The sequence below is a fragment of the Vicugna pacos genome, chromosome 24, assembly GCF_048564905.1.
Source record: "Vicugna pacos chromosome 24, VicPac4, whole genome shotgun sequence".
NCBI lineage: Eukaryota > Metazoa > Chordata > Mammalia > Artiodactyla > Camelidae > Vicugna > Vicugna pacos.
This window is the reverse complement of record NC_133010.1, coordinates 10,762,053-10,777,412: the sequence shown is the minus strand read 5'-3', so window position 1 is coordinate 10,777,412 and position 15,360 is coordinate 10,762,053. Positions and strand designations below refer to the sequence as shown.

General features: G+C 47.5%; 1 protein-coding gene across 4 annotated transcripts in view; it reads left to right on the top strand.

The window, feature by feature from the left end:
- FHOD3 (formin homology 2 domain containing 3) overlaps positions 1-15,360 on the top strand; it is a 402,137-nt gene that overhangs the window by 189,789 nt on the left and 196,988 nt on the right. The gene's annotated exons all lie outside the window — the stretch shown is intronic.

Sequence of the window (15,360 nt, the reverse complement as noted above, 5' to 3'; positions counted from 1 at the left end):
TTTAAGCTGCTGAATCTGTGGTAACTTGTCGCATAGCAAGAGCAAGAGGAAGCCAGCACAGCGACGTACATGCAATCGCCATGCAGAGCCACCTGGATGGGCTGAGACGGGTGCAGAATCCTGTGTGACCTCACAAGAGGCAGAGGTCTTGGTGGAGGGAGGGTGGTTAGGGGAGGGCTTCATGAGGACAGTGGCTTTTTATTTTCTTGGATTTTAGAGGCAAGCACATGCCTGCCAACCATTTCAGCTGAGTTCGCCTGAGACCCCTCACTTGGGTGCTGGTTGCTCCTTGGGTGACGATGACTGTTGGTGATGTTCATGCTCGTGCAATTAGAGGGCTCTCTGCTGCAAGCAAATAGGCAGCTAAAAGGAATTTTCCAGAAGAAAATTCAGTATGCCAGCGTCAGGAGAGAACATGGGGGTCTGCAAAAGTTGGGGCTGAGTTTTACGGAAAAAAGGAAGTTGATAAGCAATCACATGGGTCATCTTACCCGTGAATTAGAGATGGGGAACGGGGCTCAAGGGCTCTGAGGTGGGTCTTCCAGAGGTGGTTTCTGCTCATCTTTCTCTGCATCCCCATCGTGCACTCCTTCATGTGTTCATGCATCCAGCACGTGCCCTGTGCAGAGAAGGGGAGGGGGAGGGCTCCAGCTGAGGCCCCTCACCACAACTTGGCAGTGGCCTGAGGATAGCCACCAAGTAAGGATGGAGAGACACAAAAACGCTGTATTAAGTTAGATTTTGGATGCAAATCCTGAAATCCTGTTTTTCCTTTCCTCTCCACTTTGCTTGCATCAGCATTATGTTTCTGAAGGTGGTTGATAAATTTTAAGTACTTAAATCTTATAGCATCCATTTCAAAGACACAGGAAACCGTCTTTTGGTTATTCTTTGCTCGGTCGCTCAAGATATTTGCTTTTTAGAATTCAGCTTTTCTTTTTTTTTAAAAGAGAGTCAGCTTGATGTCTCATGTTTCATGGGAATTTCATAAAACATGCAATGCGGTACTTGAATCGTTCTCATGGAGGCAAAGCACAGCACAAAGGTTTCTAGGCATTATCAGGCTTGAAAATAAAGGAAATATGTAATTTTATGGTTTTGTTTCTAAATTCCACGTGGATTACAAAATCCATCTGATAGCAGCTAAAGTCCTACTGTGCATAGTGCTTGGAATGAAAGAATGGCTGGCCTTCTTTCGAATTGTAGCTGAGATAGGAACCTTCCAGACCTACTAGGAAGCAAGATGTACTCCCCACCTGCCTGGGCAGGTGGATATTCTGGGAGGCTGCATCTGGACATCTTGGCACTGAGGATGGGCATAGTGGTTGACTGCCCTTTGGGTACCGGCGGAGGGCTCCTGGGGGCATAACCCACAGGAGACCTTTCTGGCTTTTCCCCGGGGGAGCTGTGCCCACCCGGGTGGTGGTGAGCAAGGTGGTTGCTGTTGGACTCCTGAAGCCAAAAGGCAGAGGCATATTGTTGTCATCTGAAACATCTGGCCTGAAGTAGATTCTCTGAGTAGTTATGCACTGAGAAATGAGTATAAAAAGGGATTCCTTTAGATGGTACTGCAAGTACCAACTTGTGAGTGTTCCTCTCATCTGCCAAATCTGGAGAGATGGGGGCGGTGCCAGCTGTCTTGTAACCTGAAGGACTCCTTGAACAGTAGCTAGTGCTTCTTTGCCCTTTGTCTTTGCAGACTTGCTGGCTGCAGGTCACTGCAGAGGGCAGTGGTTTGGGGCTGTTTCTCCCGGTGCTGCTGACAGCAAGGGTGGTGGGCCTACGGGAGCGTCCTGAGCCCGCTGTCTCTGTTAGCCTCTGGGTCTTCCATCATCTGCGTGTAGTGGTGTCTCCTGAAAGGCACCTTTATGAGCATCTTTAGGGCACAGCACATAGGCCAGCCATGAGGCTTGTTTACTTGTTTGGCTCATGGCCGTGGAATTGAGAAGATAAATATTTATATCATCAAAGGGTGAAGACGGCTTCCACTCTGGCCCTGTGCTGGGAGGTACATAAGGCTGAGCTGCATGGAAGTGTCTGCACCTACCGTGCACTTGACCTCTGTGCATGCTGATCCTCCTCCCTCCTCCTGCTTTACTGCAGGTTTCTCTTTACGCTTTGTGACACCTTTCCCTGCCACCCTTCCGGGGGCCCTCCCTGAAGCCCCCTGGGGACATGGCCTTCCCACCTCACAGAATATTCGTAACCATTTGTCCCCTTGGCCTTCTCCCCAACTGGGCGTGGTCTTCCTTATGGACCAGATGCTCTGATTTGCACCACATCCTCCGAGTCCCACTCTGAGCAGGCAGCTCATAAAGTGTGTAGTCCTTGCTGAGCTATTCAATAAAGGAGTCAACCAGTAACTGTAGTTCAGAGGATCTCAGGGGGAACTAAATCTATGCAACAGGGATAAAGCAGAGAAATCTCAGAATCAAAGGCTTGAGAAACAGAAGGAAAGATCCACAAAAGATGAACATGATCATAACCAAAGCTGTGTCCATGCACATGTGGGCAGTTAGATGGAACCTCGGTGTTCTTGGCTTGTCCTGTTCAGGCTGCCATGTTATATAACGGAAACCTGGAGGAATGGGTTCCATCCTGGGCATTTGAGATGCTTTCTTGGGAGTAAAGTGCTCCGGGTTCCTGGTCAGAGCCCTGTTTCCCAGAAATGAAGTCTGCCTTTCTGTTGCGTACTTTCATCTTTCCTGTGCAAAGGGCACAGCTGAGAGACGCAAAGGGCGATTGTAGAAGGCCCTAGGTGCCAAGTGGTCTCATGGGCTCAGTTTATGCAAAGCTTGGACCACATGCAAAGCTCAGCTGAATGCCACTGGCTGTCTTTGTTAGCTAGACTTCTCATGGTATTCAAGAGAACATGGCTGATTTGTCAGACGAAGGTTTTGGGTGCTGAAAAAGTTGACTTCATTGCATAGCTTCTGCCCTTTTGGAAACCTGGACTTTTGTGACTGAACCCAGGCATCTTACATTCAGATTAGTTATTTGGGACTCGAGTTCTAGGTCTTGTTCTCCCTGAGGCCCCTGTGGTGAGTGACCATGTGACTGCAATGGCTAGTGAGCCTAGTACTGGAGTCTTTGGGCTGGGAGAGACTTTTCTTTGGCCCCTTTCCACTGGCCCCCAGGGCCTCGCCTCTGTGAACATGCTGCCTAGTTCAGCGTCCTGTCCGGTGGCTGGCCCACCTGGATGTGGGATAGTACAGCCAGATGATGCCTGAGAAACTGCCTAGTCAACCTGTAAAGAAACTGAGGTCCAAAGGGCAGAGGTGGCTTGGCCAGCACTTGGTGACTGAGCTGTGGATGTTACAGACCAGAGTGCTTTTTACAACATTAACGACAGCCTGTCAAGGATGGGTATGGACAGTCACTGTCCCTGTCTCTGCCTCCGTCACGTCTTCCTCATCTGTAGCCTGACCTCATATAAGCGTGTGACCTGCTGCACACAACCACCAATTACTCCTTCCCCTGGGTGATGCTTTTCTCTTTGGTGACTTTGCTGTCACAGTTTGTTCCCTGGCTCTTCCTTTCAGCCATGACCCTTGTTTCAGTGCTCATAGTCATTCTGGCTGTTGGGACTGATCCTGTGTTCTGACCAGCTACTCCCCACCTCTTCTTGTCTCTGAAAAGCACTTCTTGTGTCATTAGGAAGAACAAGATGCCTCTAGGATGTATTTGCAGCACCTCTGGTTACCTGACCTCCTTGGTTTAAAAGGAGCCTCTTTGATAATTAAAAATTGTGCCTTTGAAAACAGACATATGGATCGAAGGAACAGAGAGCCCAGAAATAAACCCACACACCTAGGTCAGGTCAATTAATCTACAGCAAAGGAGGGAAAAATATACAATGGAGAAAAGACAGACTCTTTTAACAAGTGGGAAAGCTAGATGCTACATGTAAATCAATGAAATTAAAACACTCCCTCACACCATACACAAAAATAAACTCAAAATGGCTTAAAGCCTTACATATAAAATATAATACCATAAAACTCCTAGAAGATAACATAGGCAAAATATTCCCTGACATAAATCATAACAATATTTTCTCAGGTCAGTCTCCCAAGGCAAAAGAAAGAAAAGCAAAAAGAAACAAATGAGACCTAACCAAGCTTAAAGGCTTTTTACACAGCAAAGAAAATCGTCAATAAAATTAAAAGACAACCTATGAAATGGGAGAAAATACTTGCAAATAATGTGACTGACAAGGGGTTAATATCCAAAATATACAAACAGCTCATACAACTCAATATCAAAAAAGAAAAAAGAAAAAAGAAAAAACAAAACCAACCCAATCAAAAAATGAGCAGAAGACCTAAATAGACATTTTTTCAAAGAAGATACACAGATGTCCAACAGGCAGATGAAAAGATGTTCAACATGGCCAAGTATTAGCAGATCATAACTGCAGTGAGGTTTTACCTCACACTGATGAGAAGGGCTATCGTCAAAAAGTCTACAAGTAATAAATGCTGGAGGAGGTGTGAAGTAAAGCGAACCCTTACATACTATTGGTGGGAATGTAAATTGGTGCAGCCACTATGGAGAACAGTATGGAGTTTCCTTAAAAAACTAAGAATAGAGCAAAGGAGCACATATGAATATGATCCAGCAATCCCACTCCCAGTACATAGCCAGAAAAAACAAGAAGTCTAATTTGAAAATATACATGTACCCCAATGTTCACAGCAGCACTATTTACAATAACCAAGACGTGGAAACAGCCCAAGTGCCCATCAACATATGATTGGCTTAAGAAGACATGGCATACATATGCATATATAATGGAATATTACCCAGCCATAAAAAAGAATGAAATAATGCCATTTGCAGCAACATGGAAGGATCTAAAAATTATCATACTAAGTGAAGTAAGTCAGGCAGAGAAAGACAAATACCATATAACATTTATATGTGGAATCTAAAAAATAAGACAAATGAGTCTACATACAAAACTGAAACAGACTCACACACAGAAACCAAATTTAAGATTACCAAAGGGGAGAGCGATTAGGGGAGGGATAAATTAGGAGCTTGGGATTAACAGATACAAAGTACTACACTTAAAATAGATAAGCAATAAGGATTTACTGTTTAGCAAGCACAGGGAATTATATTCAGTATCTTGTAATAGTCTATAATGGAAGATAATCTGAAAATATATATTATATAACTGAAAAAAACCCCAGAAACCAAAAAACAAAACGAAACAAAAATTGTGTCTTGGCTGCCCTGATGATGCAACAAAACTTAGAGGAACAGATTATACATTGATGTAAATCAGGAAAATCTCCCAAATGGAAATCTCTGATTGACTCTTCCTCCCCGTGAGTTTGGTCTCATGCCCATGTGCTCCCAGTGCCAGAGGAATAGGGAAAGATCGGGGGAAAAAAAAAGAGAGAGAGAGGGAGAGAGGAAAGTTATATTTCGAGTCCATGCATGACGTTCAGTTGTGTTGCTAGTTGTAGAGAAAGAATGAAAGATGCTTTTCTGTTGCCTCAGCTCAGCCAGCCTGTCGTTGGTCCAGGCGTGCTGCTTCGTCAGGCAGACTTGGATCCTGAGGGGCTAGTTCCATGATGGGGCGGGGTGGGTGGTGCAGTTGAGAAATCTGTGACCTAAGGGAACCATGCAGGGTGGAGGCTTCTAGGTCAGGCCGGGTAGAGATGAAGGCCACTGACAGACATTTATTGAAAGCCTGCGGAGCGCTGGGCCTGGAGATGAAGAAATAAAGTGAAGACCCTGCCTGGGCTCTCTGGCAGGGGAGTTGGAGAAGTCAGAGATGGGTCATCTTGTCCCCAGGCAGTTGGTGTTGGGACAGAAGAATCCCTCAGGTGTGTGGGCCCCAGGTGGCAACCCTCCCTGCTGGGGGTGACGAGGGGGAGCGGGAAAGAGGTGGCAACTGAGTGGTCTGGAGGAGCATGATTGGCAAGGGGACAGCATGGTGCCGGCTGAAAGCCTCCAGCTGCCTGGAGTGAGGGGCGTGGAGGCGGGAGGGGGAGCAGGTCTCAGGGTGCAGGGGGTTGGATGTCCCGTAGAGGACCTTGGACTCGGACGTGCAGCAGAGGGCAGGGCATCCAGAGGGGACCGGAGGGGGCGTGGTCGGTTCATGTTTGGTCTGGGGGACCCCTAGGGCCTGTGGTGGCTGGAGAACTGGGGAGAGCAGGTGAGGATGTAGTGAGAGATGGGATGGCCCTGACGGAAGCAGTGGGGTGAGAGGAGCAACTGCTTCCCACACGGAGGAGGTGGAAGCGTCAGTGTCTGCAGGGGTGGAGGGGGAGCGAGGCATCGGGTGACTAGTAGGTTCCCAGCTGATGTAATAAGGCAGTGGTGATGTCACTAAATGAGGCAGAGAGGGCAGCCCGGGGAGCAGTTTGAGGGATGTATTTGAGTCAGATCTGCTTGTGGACGTGAATGTGGGGATGTCAGCAGGCCGGAGGGTATCTGAGTCTAAAACTCAAGAGGGAGGTTGAAGAAGGTCCCACAGGTTTGGGCAGCAGCCAGGTTACCTGGGGGAGGGAGAGGCAGGGTGTGGGCTCTGAGGGCAGCCCTGGCCCTGCCAGCCTGGGCTCCAGGCCTTGGACCGTGGCCACCTCTGTGTCCTGAGGACTGACTCGGATGGGGTGTGACTGATTTAGCCCAGGGCCAACTGAAATCATCATTAGGCCCCAGGCTGAGCAGGTGCCGCGTGTACAGCACCCTAGAGTGAGAAGCAGGGACAAGGACACAGCTTGGCGACTCCATTAGGCACAGGGGAACCCAGAGGCCTTGAGGAGCAGAAGGTCATGGTCAGAAAAGCGGGAGGAATCTGAGGCTTGAGCTGACCCAGCAACCCAGCGCCCCTGCACTCTGAGTGCTCACAGTCACAGGTGGTGGGGAATGCTGGTGCTTTATCAATGGAAACTGTGAAAACTTTCCAGGACCTTAGAATAAGGGCTGGGCCACTTACAGAAGCTGCACAGCCAGAGTTTAGCACCAGGAATTTGAAATTCTCAAGGGCGTAGTTTCCTCACCTGGGTAAGACAAACATCCCTCTACCAGGATGCTGTAGGACTGAGTGAGTGTGTGCGATGCACTTAGACCCATCCCAGCGCGTAACGAGGGCTGTGGAGATGCTCGCTCTACTGCTGGCACTTCTGGAAGAAAGGAACAGGCCGGGGTGGAGGATAGGCTTGGGCCAAGTCCTGCAGGCCAGGCTGCCTCCTTGAGTCTTACTGAGCACCTGCTTTTCCGGGGGGCAGGCCGCTGGAACAGCCCATTCAGAAATGCCTGCCTTCAGGGTGGGATGTTAGCTGTGCTCTGTGCGGTGGCACAGGATGGGCTCGGGGACAAGCTGCTGGTCCACGCCCCATGGCCCCTGAAAAGGCCTGCAGGCCTTGGTGATGGTCCCCAGATGGGCTTCGCAAGATGAAGAAGAGGGGACTGAGGAATCAGTGGGTAGTTCGGGCCCCTCAGGGTAGCCGACCACCCCGCGAGGTCTCCTGGAAGATGACTTCATGTCTTAGTTACTGAGGAAACCATAGCTCAGCCTGGCCTGCCCTCCAGACTTGCAGACCAATTGTGAGGTAAGAAAACGTGACAGCCAAGGCTCCCTGTGTGTGTGTGTGTGTGTGTGTGTAAGGGAAAACTGAATAGTGGGCTAGGATATCTGAAATGCCTGTTTACTGTTGAGAAATACTTTCCCCATTAGTGTGTAGAATCTGAGAATGCCAGGATTATGGGGTCGTCTGGACTAACTCCTCATGCAGGGCTCGTGGGCCTCCTCCCTCCAGTAAAAGGAGACTTCTCACCCCTGGAAAGGGACCCATCCCCTTTTTGGACACTTCTGACTAATAAAAAGTCTTTCCTTTCTGAAGCCTGCTCCTTTGTAGCATCCTCCTCTTGGCCCTGGATGTGGGACACTCTGCAACTCTAATCCCCGTTCCAGTGACAGCTCTTTCGATATCCAGAGCCAGGGGTCACAGACCTGCTGCCTCCTCTCCTCTGGGGTTTAGGAGACGATAGATCCACAGCTCAGTCAGGGTGTGGACCTCCTGCATGTCTCTAGTCAGCGCCATGCTGTTGTTTCCAGCGGTGAGGAAGGAGGGGGCCTCTCACCGCCAGCTGTGTCTGGGGCCAGGTGAGTGCCAGAGCCTGGGTGATGTGGACCAAGGGACGTTCCTGCAGCTGGTTGCGGGAGGGGCTGTTCCCCAGCCAGGGTGACTGTCAAAGGTAGAATTTGATTAATGGAGCTCGTAAGTCCGCATCGGCCTATCTGATTGTCCTGGGTGATTGATCTGTTACTGTTGATCAATTACTGTTGATCAATACCTTCAAAGGATGTGAGGGAGCTGAGTCTGGCTTATTCGTTTTTAACCTTTCCCCTATTTTGCAGAGCTCTCCCAAGACACCCGCAGCACGAGAAGGGGCTTGTTTCCCTGGTGCTAACTTGCAAACCCCAGGTCTAGCCTTTTCTTGACTGTATAAATTCGCTGTTCTGGGAAAGCCATCAAAGCACTCAGGACCATCTGTGAAAGTTGACCCCTACCATGGGGGCAGAGCGAGGCACGGAGACCCTACTGGGCCACTTTGATGTCTTTATCGTGTTTTTTCTTCTTCTTGTGTTTCTTGTTCCATTTGTTCCTTCAAATTCCACCCCAGTGCTACCCTAGGAAACCTACTTTTTTTCGGATAAAAAACATCAGTGTTACAAACAAACAAATTTAGCATTACCAAAACTGTGTTGCCTGTGGCATTGGGCCATGGGCTAACATACGAGACTCAGTGGGTCGGTCAGTTGCTTAAATTAAAAGTGCAGTGAAAATGAAGTGCCCTAAACTGACCACTGCATCCCAGATTAGAAGGTTCAGAACGGGTCCTGGGTCCGGGGCGCTCACCCTGCTTGCCCAGGGCAGGCAGCCCCTGCTGGTGGCTTGCTGGCAGGAGCCTGCTTACCCACCCTCTGCTCCCTGTCCCTCCCCACGTTCGCCCCTCTGCCTCCCACAGTCACTTCCTAGTTGCTGTTGGGAGAAGTAAAGGGTTAATCTGAAGTCTGAACCCTTGAAGGTCATGAAAAGTAAAAAGCTGAGTCAATGAGGAGCACGGTTAGTGGGAATCCCTTTAATCAGGTCTCATGTTATTTTATTTTCCCTGAAAACAGAAGGCCCTTAGAGGGAAAAAGTCTGAATTAGAGGATAGTTTAAAAGAAATGTGCCTGCCGCTTTTAAGTTATAGAGTTACAGAGGCAGACTGAGTGCCGCTTAATTATGCTTTAATGAACGAGTAATTATTTAAACACATATTTTTTTGTCTGGCAGCTTTAACAATATTTCAAAGACTCATTTTTGCTATTTTATTTATATTACTAATTTATGCCAGAGGTTTACCCGTGTTCCCTGGAAGGGGCCAGAAAGTAAATATTTTAGGCATTTCGGACCAAGAGGCAAAACTGGGGGTAGCGAGTAGTTACTTCTGTGATGAGAGAGAAGGCAAATTTGCATAGATTTTTTTATTGACTAAGTTCAAAATATAATGATAACTGAGTACAGTGTTTTTATAATTCAGGTTTACTAATGATACAAATGGAATTTTGGTAGGGAGAAACAACGTTTTGCTTAATTGTGGCTCAAAAGTAGTGTTTTCTGACATCAAACTGACTGCCAGTGTTTATCTATAAAAAACAGTGCTTAGCTGTACAAAAACAGGTCGTGAACCAGATCTGGCCTGTGGGCTATGGTTTGCCGACCACTGGTTTATACAAAAGATTTGCTTAGAAAGTTCATGCCCTTCTCCCCACGAATGGGGCAAAGATAACTGTCTGGTCTTACAAAGTACAATTTTATCTGAATGTAATGGTCTCTTAACGTTTGTGAACTTTGTGACACTTTGATTTTAAACCTTTGCTCTGCGTGTTTGTGTGATTTTACAAATAAGTCTCAGTGACTTCCTGTCATTAACCAACCGGATTGCAGGCAGTCGGTGTCCCACTTGGGCGTTTTATAGTCGCCTGTGAACAGGGGTCACTCCCTGAGCTCATCCTGCTCTGTCTGCGGGTGGCTCTGCGTGTGTTTTCCCCGTCCAGGCCCTGTGCTGGCCCCACACCTGTGCAGGTGACTGCAGCCGTCTGCCTGGGAGGCTGCCCTGAGCACAGACTTTGTGCTGGAGCAGAGTCGGCCTCAGCGCCATCCTGGTGAGGACCGAAGCAGGGAGGAGAAGGGAGGCCGTGTTCCCACACTCTTGTCTGCTTTTCCTGCCGGGAGGCTCCGTGACACCCAGCCAGTGGGGACACACTTGCTCTGCCAGCCATCCTGGCCCCAATATACATGCCCAGGAGATAGGCCTTTTTACCCTCGAGTTCAGCTAAAATACTGTTATTTTTCCAATGGATGCTTTTCTAGAAATAACAATAAAAAAGGAAAAAAAAAAACAAAGTAGAGAAGGGTAAACTTACAGAATGAGGGTGGAGCTTGATTAAAATGTCCTCACCTGACCAGAATCTGAGGTGGCCTTGGTTTCCCCCGAGTGGAGGACCCCCCCCCACCTCCTGCGGCCTTGGTTTGAAGCGCCGGATTCTGCTTCTGACCGGTCAGGCCCCCAGGCTGCTGCTTGTGTGAGGGGTTGTCAGACTGGCCCATCTTCAGTGCAGGCACGACACCGCTCCCCAGGTTTTCACTTCAGGGTGGGGCTCTGGCCTGGGAGGTCCCTGGAGACGTCCCATCGCTCACACTTGCTGTGGGCCGAGGACCCCAAGTCCCCCAGCTTTCTTGGCCTCCCCATTTGTCACTGTCTGTCATGCCGGCTGCTGCTCTGGGTTTCCCCGCTACCCCATCTGGTCTCCTCTTCGCCTTTCTCTGTGCTGTTCTCACGTAGGAAGCAGGGATGGCCATTCCTTTCCCGACAGTAGGCGTCTCCCTTTCCCCTGGGGGTCTGTGGAGGCTGCGTGGGGAATCTGGACAGCCACCCCTCCCTGAGGGCAGTGAGGTACCCTTCCTCCTCCTTGCTGGGGTGGTGCCAGAGCAGGCCGCGTGAACCGTCATGGCTTCCACTGCTGTTCAGCTGAAATAAAGCAATGAAACGACCAGAGCCAAAGAGGGCATTATATAATGATAAAAAGACCACAAAGGCATAGCAGTCCAACCTGGGTATGCACAAAACAACGGAGCTGTAAAACGTGTGAAGCAAAACCTGATAAAATGAAAGGAGAAATAGACCAATGCATGGTTATATTTTGAGACTTCAATACCGCTCTCTCAACAATTGGTGGAACAGAATTAGACAGAAAATCAGCAAGGATGTAGAAGACTTGAGTAGCACCATCAAACGTTTCTAGAACAGTCCAACCAGTAAGAGCAAAACAGATCATCTTATCAAGGGCTTACTGCATATACACCAAGCTGGGCCATAAAACAAACCTAACAAATTTAAAAGAACTGAAATCATATAGCACGCGTTCTCGAATCACAGTGGAATTAAACAAGAAATGAATGACAGATAACAGGCAAATCTACAAACCCTTGGAAACTAATGGTACCCTTCTGGATAATCCATGAATCGAAGGGAAAATCTCCAGGGCCAGTGGATGGAAGGTGTCCAGAGTGAGACTGGGCCTCCATGTGAGGAAGTCTGGTCACTGTCCAGGAGGGTAAACAGGCTGTGGCTCTCCTGTTGCTCAGACAATCTTGGCGTGGTGAGCGGAGACTCAGTGGACATCCGCTGGGGATGCTGTCAGGGTGGTGATGGCAGTGGCAGAAGTGGGCAGTGCTAGGTACCTTTCGATGGTACCCCAAAGCCACTGGTCAGGTTGTGATTAAAGAAACCCCATCACTCGGTGGGTGGCATTGGGAGTGACGAAAGCTTAACATGGACCATTTCACTATTTTGAGAAAATTAAAGTCAAAGTGTAATTTTCTGGGATGATTTTTGGTTCCATTAGAATTACTAGTTCCAGAGTAGGAGAGGCAGTATTTGAGGATAATGTGCTCACTAAAGCTCCCCCCGAATGGAGCAGTAATGGATCAGTAATATGAGCATCTTGGGGAGAGGTCTAGCTCTGATGAGGTGTGAAGTCTCAGACTTGAACAAAGAGAGACCCTGCAGAATGTTCTCTGCTGCCTCTGGCTTCATGTAGCTTGCATTTAAGTAATAACCCCTTTCATGATGTTGCTCCAACAAGCACGCTTTCCACAGATCAAAGTAGATTCCTCAATGACACATGCACAACTGCGGGCGTGGGGTGGAGTTGCCGTGAGATGTTAGGCAGGTTTGTAGGGCCTTTAAGAAAGGAGGACATTTGGCGTCTCAAGGATGTCCGATGGGGCCAGGTTCCAACTGTGGTGGTGAGGTTGAGTGTCAACGCAGCGGTATCTAATTATTCACTGCATTTATCCCCATCAGCATGCAGAGCAGCCCAGTATAGTTTCCATCAGCATTTCTTCTTTTCAGAGTGGCTCTCAGAACCTCAGAACCATGGTGGTGATTAGTGTAAATAACTGATAGAACAAAGAGCCCTACAAAGAAGGATCATTTGTTGCCATGTCAGGCATCTCCATGGCCAGCCTTTGGGGGCTACCCGAGCTGAACTTCCCTAGACAGTTGGAAGGTGCCCTTGGGCAGAAGGATGCTCATGATGCCAAATGCAGCTTTGAGATGTTGGAGGGTTCGCTGATTAAATGAAGTTAATGCATTTGAGGTACCGTAATTGACAGTACTGCTGTATCCCGGCAGGTTCTTGTCTGACAGAGTTCTGTTCACTGAGTGGTACCCAATAATTTACACAGGCATGGGGGAGAGGATGCGATGGAAGAGTGTAGAAGCAGAAGAGAGAGTTGTGCATATAAAGTGAGAACAGGAAGGGCTGGTTGGCTGGAAAGCAGCTTCCAGGGGAGGAGCTGAAAGTGGCCCTTTGTAGCCCCAGCCCTCTGCTCACTCCATGGGGCATCCCTGTTTTCAGGCCCCAGTAGTGGGGCAGAGCACACTTAATCCCCTCCCAGTTCACTTGTCTTCTGTTTCCCCGGACTCTCTTCTCCAGGCTGGCTTGTCCTCACCAACAGGAAGTATTTGGTTCTGTTTTGTTTCTTTTCCTATTAATGTTGATTTTCAAAGGGAGATCATGAAAAGACATGTTGCTTTAAGTTTTCTTTTTTCCTTCCAATTTTAGCAGCCAGAAATCTACAACAAGACCTAGATGTGTATGTGTGTTTACTCATTCCAAGCAGAGTGGGAAGTTAATCAGGTAGTCAGGAAAATGTAGGTCTGGCCCCAGGACATTAGGATGAGAGGAAAGTTGTTACATAGTTGAGGTCCTGGGCCATAGTCTCCTAAATTCTTTTCAAAGTTGAGTCTTTTTAAAGTTGGCATTTGATCTGACATGTCTCTTTATGGGACAGAGTTGGAACTGAACCTCACATTGAGCTGAGCTAAATCCCCAGGTTATCCGCCTTGAGGATTCCGAGAAATTAGTGCCCTTTCTTGTACGTACTTAGCGATCTTCAGGTAACAATACTCTGTACTTATAAAGTACCCCTTCCTAGTACACTAGCCTGAGGGGGACGTGGAAGGTACATGCCAGCATCTGAAGGCTCACAGGAGATACCCCCTGCCAGTCCTGTCCTCACCAGCCCCACATCAAAGCTGTTTAACAAATGGGAACTTGGATCCCAGTTTATAACGCTGAAATTAAAAGGCTGACATACCGAGGATAGAGCTATTTATGATGAGGTTGATTTTAATGGGTTTCCCCACAGCTCTTTGTAGAGTTAGTACCATCCTTGTCTTTTTATGATGACAGATGCCTTGTGAAAGTTAGATCAGAACTGGAGCCCAAACCGGAAGTACAACCCATCATGGTTTCCACGGCTAATGTACTTTTCATCTCATGGATGTCATGGGGTATGGGGTGGATGTGCCTTTGTCTTTTTTACAGACTCAAATCTCTTCAATTTATTTTTATTTTTAAGGATTAAAAAGTAGTGTTCGTGTTTGGTAAATTCTAAGAAAGATAATAGGCAACCGTTTCAGCTAGTATCTTTTAAAATTAACAGCAAAGAAGTTAAAGGAACGGCCACTTAGTTATGCGAGTGTTCTGTGTTACATTCCTTGGTTTTGTCATTTACTCTTCCATCTGATAAAAATACATGGTGCGCCCTGCGTTTTCATCTGTTTCCCAGAATCAACTTGCTGAAAAGGAATTATGTTGGAAAAGCATCAAGTCTGTCTTAAAAGACTTTTTTTCATTTTCAAAAGTTTGATATTTTTTCTCCAAAAACATTGGCATCTTTAGAAAATAAGTTTTAAACTTGAGATTTGTGTGACTTTCTCTGTAAAAGGGTAAAAATTTTTTAAAATTTATTTATTCATTTTTTGGAAGTATAGTTGACTTACAATGTTGTGTTTCTGGTGTACAGTAAAGGGGTGTGTAAGTTTATAAGTTGTCAAAAATGGTTTATAAGGCTTCAGAGTTACTTGGGCACCTGTATTGCTAAAGGACATGTTATTATATTAAAAAAAAACATTTAGTACATCTGGAAGCACAAAAGAAGGGAGGAAGGGATACCTTAGCTCCGTGTGCTGGGTATTTTAGTGTATTTACCTTGGCAGGGCCACAGGGCCCAGATATGTGTTCAAACATCATTCTGGGTGTTTCTATGAGGTTTGGGGATGCCGTTAACATTCAAGTGAGTGGACTTTGAGTAAAGCAGACTGCACGCCACAGTCATTGTGTGGGTGGGCCTCGTCCGATAAGTTGAGGGTCCAGACAGAACAAAAGACTAGCCTCCTTCAAGCAAGAGGGAGCAGCAGTAGACGGGCTTTGGATTTGAACTGCTACACGGGCTCCTCTTGGACCTCCAGGCTGCCAGCCCACCCTGCAGATTTTGGATTTGCCAGCCTCAGTGAGCCAGTTCCTTAAAATAAATCTATATGTATGTATACATATATACATACATACTTGTGTGTGTAGTTATCTCTAACATATATGTGTATGTATGTATATCTTTATATAAATATATATTTATAGGTATATTTATCTTCCCTTGGTTCCATTTCTCAGGAGAACCCTGACTAAACACACCCCTTTTGGAGAAATTCACCAGCAGAGAGATCTCTGTAATCACAAATTTAATTGCACGGTTGAGAGCCTGGTTGGACCGCACACCATCACATAGGCACCCTTCCTGCTTGTGTCCAGAGAAGGGAGGGTTCAGGGCACCCAGAAGAACGGCAACCCACTGAGCCAAGAAGAAATTCTAATCCGTTAGTCTACCCAGGATGAGCAAAAGAGAACGTTCTTGAAGTTTCCAGATGCTGAAAAGCTTTCGAGGCCAAGCTGGGCTCAGGTTCTGAAGACCTAGGAGCCCTGCCAGCCACCAGGACTCTGCT